At 36.1% G+C, this 8,046-nt stretch overlaps 1 pseudogene; it reads left to right on the top strand.

The window, feature by feature from the left end:
- Positions 1 to 529: 529 nt before the first annotated feature.
- On the top strand, positions 530 to 1,045 carry LOC102755342 (annotated as a pseudogene).
- The last annotated feature ends 7,001 nt before the right edge of the window (positions 1,046 to 8,046 follow it).

Raw genomic sequence — 8,046 nt, 5'->3', positions numbered from 1 at the left:
CAAGTTGGGGTTGATGTAGATGAGGCTTGTCTTAGATTTTAATTTCAAAACTCACTTTGGGCATTTCTTCCTTTCTCTCTCACCCTGGTAAGTTTGAAAGATCTTAAGGAGGATGGAATGTTACCCTATCTAGCTCTATTTGCAAAATTAGTCTCAGATGAAAGAAATATGAGTGTCTGAAACTAAATCTTAACTATTATTAATTGAATGTGTTGATGTTATAAATGCTCCCTTTCTAGACATATTATGATAATACATAATGCTGAGATGTGGCTATGCTCATTTGCCTGTAGTTATTAAGGACTCAGGACCTTGGGGGATTTAATTTTTGCTACCTTTATAATGTGTTAAAAGCACTGGTAATAATCTGTAAATTTTTGTAGCACACAAATGAAACCTATGTTCCAATAAATTTATCTTTCTCTTTCTAAATATGGACTATTTCCACTGTAATAACAATCACAATATTTATCATTGACTAGGTCTTACTATGGCCCACACCGACCATACAGGTGCCATTTAGATCATAATGGCAGAAGAAGAAATTAATGAAGACTATCCAGCAGAACTCCATGAATATTTATCGGCATTTGAGAATTCCATTGGTGCTGTAGATGACATGCTGAAGACCATGATGTCTGTTTCTAGAAATGAGTTGTTGCAGAAGTTGGACACACTTGAACAAGCAACAGTGGATTTAGTTTCTGCTTACACATTAAATTAAATGTTTTGGGTTTATTTGGCAACTCAGGGAGTTAATCCTAAGGAACACCCAGTAAAGCAGGAATTGGAAAGAATCAGAGTGTACATGAACAGAGTCAAAGAAATAACTGACAAGAAGAAGGCTGCCAAGCTGGACAAAGGTGCAGCTTCAAGATTTGTGAAAAATGCCGTCTGGGAACCAAAACCTAAAAATGCATCCAAAGTTGCCAGTAAAGGAAAAAGTAAAAAACAACCTTTTGGTTTTGATGTACACATGTTCAAAAAGGACATCATTTTTATTGTTGAACACAAAATAGATGGTGATTATGTGGCAAATAAATAAATAAATAAAATGTTTGAAAACATTTATATTAATTTATGTTAATATTTAGCTTTTGTATTTTTGAAAGTCCTCAGAAAAATACACAAGGTACAAGAACTGATCTACATGAAAATAATTTCTCAGTAAAATATAAATGTTTGTGTCTATGTGCATGTGTGTGTACACATGCAAGTGTGCAGTGTGTTTGCTAGCATACATTTTATGAGGTCATTTACAGACATAATCATGAGAATGAAGGTTCTTTTTTTTTTTTATAGCCAAGGCAAATGAAGCATGCCTTCAATTAGAAACTTCTGAAAATACACTGTGATAACCTACTGAGAATGGAATTGCTTTTCTTCACAGCATTATACCCACCTCTCTTTAGAAGCCCATAGTATACAAGTGTTGCAAGAGCAATATGCTCTTCTTGAATCACTTTACTTCATTAAATGTGTTTTGTACTTCAAATACCATTCCAAGATTATACATTTGATATATCAAAAAATGTGTGTCCTGCTTTTAGAGTTCAGTATGTGAATAAGTGAACCTCAAAAGTCTTAAAACTCAAGTATTATGAGTATGTGAAACTTCAGATTATTAGTTTTTTTCTGAAACCCTGAAACACGAATCCCCAAATCCCTACTGTGCGATTATTCTGTTTTCAGCAGTTAAAGTTTAATTTTCTACATTCTTAAGCAAAAACTTAGAAAACTCCATTTCTTACCTTATGTTAAAAGAAAAATAAACATATCCCTGTGAGACAGTTGGGCATGGCTATATTTGAATTATAGAACTTATAAGGTAACAAAATCAATACCAAACTGTAACACTATTACTCCTTTTTTGGGTACTATTGTAAATACTATTTTTTAAAAATTCAATAACCAATAATTCACTGCTAGTACATAGATATAAAATTGATTTTTTACATATTGATTTTTATCCTTCCACCTCACCAAACTCAATTTTTAGTTCTAGTACTTTTCTGATGACTAAGGAGCTTATAGCAGCTCACTCCGATTTTTCTTCTCCATTTCTTTGTCATACATTTAATATTTAGATATATAGCACAAACACATAATATACTTCTGTTTTAGACTGTTATCACTTTATGCTAATTAGACCAAATGTCATTCTGGACATCCTTCCTGATGAAGCCCAGGCTGGAGAGAAGCCAGCCCAGGTCCTGGGTGCCTGTGGGCAGAGGGAGGAGGAAAGCAGTCTGGGTCCTGGATGTCTGAGGGCAGCCAGAGAAGGGAAGCAGCCCAGGTCCCAGGTGCCTGCCAGAGGCCAGAGGAGGGAAACCAGGGTGTCAGGTGCCATAGGGAAGCTGGTGCCGGCAGCTGGAGGAAGGAAGGCCTACTCTTGCACAAATTTTCGTGCATCGGACCTCTAGTTATTAAAAAAGAAAAAAGAAAATGAATTTGACATGTAGCTTTATTTCATTTCCAGGCCTCTAGTTTTTGGTGTAGAAAGATAGATAGGTTTACATTTTATCTAGTACCATATTCCTTCTGCCTGAAGACTTTTCTTTAACATTTATTGAACTTCAGATATACTGCCAATTAATGCTTTCAATGTTTGATTACCTGAAAGAGTCTTTATTTTCCCTTCATTTTTGAAATATATTTGTCCTGGGTATAGAATATTGGTTTTACAATTTTAGGTTTTCTTTTAGCATGTAAAAAATGTCATTCTATTGTGTTGTGGCTTACATACTTTCCAGAAAGAAACTTGTTTTCATTCTTCCCTTTGCTACCCTTATTAAAGTAGGGGTGTGTGTGTGTGTGTGTGTGTGTGTGTGTGTGTGTGTGTGTTTATGGCTGCAGGAAAGTTTTTGTTTTGTTTTCTGGCTGCAAGAACTTTTTTTTTTCTTTGTCTTGCAATATGATAGAATTGTGTGTGTGTGTGGGTGTGTGTGTGTGTGGTAACTGTCCTATTTAATATTTTTCAAGTTTCTTAAACATGTAAGGATCTCTCATTAATTTTTTGGGGGGGGAAATGGTCATTATTTTATCAAATATTTCTCTACCCTGTTTCTTGCTTTTTGGCATTCCAAATTGTTCAGATGCTAAATCCTTGTTTATTATCTTACAGCTCTTGGATGCTTCATTTTGTTTGTTTTATTTTTTATCTACTGTTTTTCTATTGTTTTGATTAAGCCTAATTCTTAGGCAGTCATGTCCTTGTATCTTAGAGGTAAGGTCTTCCCAGGCATTCTGCCCTGTCATCCAGAGGTCCATGCCCAGACATATTCCCTCTCCTCTTCTAGTAATAACTGATTTTTCTGTTCTTTTTACCAGGCAACAATGTGTTTTCACAAGAGTGCCAGGATGTGTTACACATTGCCTAGAAATTTAATATTTTTTATCCCATAAGAATGATGATAATCTAGGCAAGCCTCTGCTAGTTTGTGCAGTGGCTGTGTCTTTTCCTCGGGAATGGACAACCAGGAATGTTTTTCTTCACTCTCACTTGCCCTAGTCACTTTGTAAGCACACATCATGTCCATGGAAAAAACCCTAAGAGCAGGAAATAATATGCTTTGTGTCTATGTCGCCCAGTGATTTCATATTTTCTTACTTGCTCTTTGGCAATTTGTTACCTTTTAGCTGAATTATTTTTACCTGTTCCCAGTATCATCTGCTTTAGATAAACAAGTATCTGATTACTTTTAAATATAGGCACCCATCTTTTCTTAAATTGTGTGTTAATTTATTGCCCTGTGATCAATGGATTTTAGAAAATTTGTGAACTTTCAGGTGGTTTGGAGAAATTGTTTTGTTGTTGTTCTTGTTGTAAGGGTAAGAATGATACTCATTTTGGCTTTTTATATCATAATCACTACCCCAAATCCCATACATTAGTATCTATATAATTATCTACTTGATCATTAGAAATGTCATTTTGTGATTATATGATATAGAATTTGACATTAGCTTGGATTCATAAAGTACTGCATTTTTTCAATAGTCAACTTTTACTTCTTTTTCTGTGTTTTCTTTGCTTTCATAATTGTCAAGTGATACTTTGCTTTTATTCATCAATTAAAATACTTATTTTAGGCCTTGATTATTTCTCCCTTAAGTTTCAACTCTGAATCAAGTATGCCTGACCTATTAAAAAATATCTCAAATTAATGCCAGGGAAATATACCATCTTTACTTACTTCTCAGACTCTATTTTTGAATGGAATATATATTACACACTTAATAAGTTTTAGATTTAAAGCCAAAATGTAATTTTCAATTTTGGAAATGTTGATTACTGTCCCATTCACATGAAATTTTCAAATTTAAACTGGCATTCTCTATTATAACAAAGTTCAGGTTTTAAAGAAAAACTATTTCATAGTTAAATAGTTTCTTCCCAACCTGATTCTTAGGAAATCACCTTTTAGCATAACTGAATCAATGAAAGAAGTCTACATTTAAAACCATTATACAGGGGTGGGCAAAAGTAGGTTTACAGTTATTCTTGTGGCAAATAATACAATAAATAATAAATAATAATGCAAGAACAACCTCTGTGCTTCATGTATTCATAACTGTAAAGTAGCTTTTGCCCTGTATGAAAGGTTGGGTTCTTTAATTTTAAAAAAATGAAGTTCAAAATAATACCATTATACATAAGAAACTTTTTCAAAAAACTTAGGTAACTGAGGAAGTAGTAGACATTAATTAATCTTCTTAAAAATTCTTTTTAATTTCTAGGTTTCTATTGTAATTATTTCTAAAGATCATCTACAGGTATTATCTTTTCAATGAGCTGAGAACAATGACCATTTGGTACATGGCCTGCTCTAAATTAATCTCCTAATTCTCAGAACAATGAAATACTAGAGATTCATTATTCTGTAAAGCTTCATCTTTAAAAATAATTAAATACTTTCTCTGTTTTTTGAATTGTTGAGATATATAGTGCCATGTATAACAAAGAAACTCTATACCTGTGAATATAAAATGAAACGTAACTTGATTTGTACTCTGTTTAAGGGTTCATGGATCAGAAATATTAAATCAACTTAAATGCTTATCTTTTCCATTATATTTATTTCATGATAATTTTTGAGTTTCTAATATTAATTTATCTCTTTACCAGAGACTATAACTTCAAGAAAAATTCTCAAGAATTGCATGTAAATACATAATTCCAATACACTATATAATGATTTCAGTAGCCTTAATTCTCTCTTTTTTTAAATTTTGTATTTTGTTATAATTTCACATCTACAAAATTGGAAGAATTCTACAAAGAACTCTTAAATATTCTTTCCCAGATTTATCCATTAACATTTTCCCAATTTGTTTTATCACAAGCTCAATCTTTTATTTACACTTTTTCTCACCATACATATACATATCTTTTTGTTTTTTGTTTACTTTATTTTTTCATCTAAATAAATTGACATCATTCCTCCTTCTATTAATAATTCAATTATAAACACACCCTTAATTTTTATTCAAAAGTTGTTGATTTTCTCAAAAATATTCTCAATAGCTTTAACAATGTCAGGTCCACAATTCAATTCAGAATCATATATTTAATTAGTTGTCGTGAAAGTAGAACTTCCTTTATTCTGAAAAAGTCCCTCAGCCCTGTTTGACATGGATGATCTTGGTATTTTTAAATAGGTCAAGCCAGTCATTTTTTTAACCATCATATTTTATTACACATTTTTGAATTAGTAACGTTTTATCCAGGCTTTAAACAATTTTAAAGCCCTCAATAAATATATAGACAGCGGATAGCGTACTTATTTTGTTAATTGAATTTAAAACAAAATCCCTGGGGAAAATCAACTGTATTTCAATTATTGATTGAACAAATCCTTACTGAACTCCTGTGGGCCAGGTCCTGGGCTGGAAGTGAGAATTCAGTGGTGATAAGAGCATGGCCTCTGACCATACGGAGCAAAAAGTCAATGAGGAAAGACATTTAAAATAGTTGTCAAACACATAATGCCAACCATTGTTGAATGCTGTGGAAGAATGGGAGGGTGTAGTGCAAGCATACAATCAGGTTATCTCATTTAGATTGGGTTGGAGGGAGAGATTTCTCCCCTATGGACATGACTTTTGACTTACAACTTAAAAGATGAGTAGAAGTAAGCTAAATGAAAAGCATTTTAGAAACTGGACCACCTGTGTGAAAGTCCTGGACAGGAAAGTGAAAGGAAGTCAGAAAAGAAGCACAGTAAGAGGATGGAGTGGTATATGCTGAAGACAAAAGACGTAGCTGTCACCAGAGTTTGTAATTCCTCTCACGTTTATTAAGAATTTGAAAGTTTATTTTAAGTGCAATTTTACCCATGAAATTTTTTTATTAGAAGTCACATCATTAGATTTGCACTTACTTCCATAGAGTTAACTTTATTCTCCCCACCTTTTAAATTATAATTGTCTTAAGTGTTTCCTCTACATACAATGAACATCACTTCAGATGGTATAATTTTTGCTTCAACCATTAAATCCTATATAATAAAAAGGTAATATGCAAATTGACCCTAACAGTGGTACAGCCAGCAGGAACGACCAGTGGCTATGACGTGCACTGCCCACCAGGGGGAAGCCGGGGGGCAATCAATTTGGGGGCTCCGTGATCGCCCCAAAGAGGGAGGCCCAGGCCACCCTCTGTGGGCAATCAATCGGGGGCTCCGCAGAACTGGGGAACCGAGGGGTTGTAGTGGCGGGCCCAAGCAGCACCAGGCCAAGGCAGGTGTGGGTGGGGGGTGGGGCCGCAGGGCCATGAGGCAGCTGGGGCTGCAAGGGTCCTAGCAGCTGGGACTGTGAAGGCTACTGTTGCATGAATTTCATGCATTGGGTCTCTAGTATGGTATAAGAAACACATGAGACAAGGGATACTCACTTCTGTGTTGTTTTTTATTTCTTAGCCCATTTTGTTGTTTTTATTTGCCTTCTGAAGTTTCAACCCTTCTTTTGTTATAATTTCCTGCTGTCACTAGGCCAGAAAAGGAAGAAGCTGAGAGAGCCAACCAGCTCTGCCCCTAAGACTTTGCTCTGCCTCATGGATGTCAGGTGGAGGCTCAGTTCCCTGCTGATGCTTATTATGTGAGTGGGCACTGTGGGTAGAGCAGAGTGTTGGCTATCCCTGCTTTGCCCTACCTCAGTGAGTCTTAATGCTGCCCAGTGGTGATGAAGGCTTAGTTCTTTGACTCCATGAGCACTACCCTGGTCTGAAGTCAGTGTGCCACCTCCCTCTGCTGTCTGAGGGATTGGAAACCAGCTCCTGCCAGGTCCAATTGACATCACTCTGCCTCCTGTTTTTGTGGTTGGGGTCAGAGTTTGAAGATCAGCTTCTTACTATGCCCCACTGCAGCCATCTGGTGGAGGATGTGGGAGACAGAGTTCAGTTTCTATTTGGCTGGAGAAGGGTGAATGTTGCCAAAAAGTTTTCAATGGTTAAACTACCTTTTCTTGGTCATTTTGGTGGAAAAGGAACTTTTACTAGTATGTGGAGCTTTTTGTCCATACTTATGGGAAGCCATTCAGGATAGCAAACTTTTCCAGCACCCTGGAAAGATATATATAACCCCAATATGCAAATATACCAAATGGCAGTGGCTGGAGAAGGGTGAATGTTGCCAAAAAGTTTTCAATGGTTAAACTACCTTTTCTTGGTCATTTTGGTGGAAAAGGAACTTTTACTAGTATGTGGAGCTTTTTGTCCATACTTATGGGAAGCCATTCAGGATAGCAAACTTTTCCAGCACCCTGGAAAGATATATATAACCCCAATATGCAAATATACCAAATGGCAGAACAAACAACTGGTTGCTATGACATGCGCTGACCACCAGGGGGCACACGCAGAACATGGCAGGAGTTGGCAGCAGGTGACAGAGCACAGAACATGGCGGGCATCAACCACAGTGGGATGGTGGAGCAGGTGAGTGGAGGCGCCAGACCAAGGCAGGGCACCAGTTGCTGTCATCGGGGGGGAGCCTCTGGTGGTTACTGAAAATTCTTGGCTCCCGCGTGCCGTGGTCTCACCTGGTG

The sequence above is a fragment of the Myotis davidii genome, unplaced genomic scaffold, assembly GCF_000327345.1.
Source record: "Myotis davidii unplaced genomic scaffold, ASM32734v1 scaffold68, whole genome shotgun sequence".
NCBI classification, from domain to species: domain Eukaryota; kingdom Metazoa; phylum Chordata; class Mammalia; order Chiroptera; family Vespertilionidae; genus Myotis; species Myotis davidii.
This window is presented reverse-complemented; position numbering and strand designations above follow the sequence as displayed.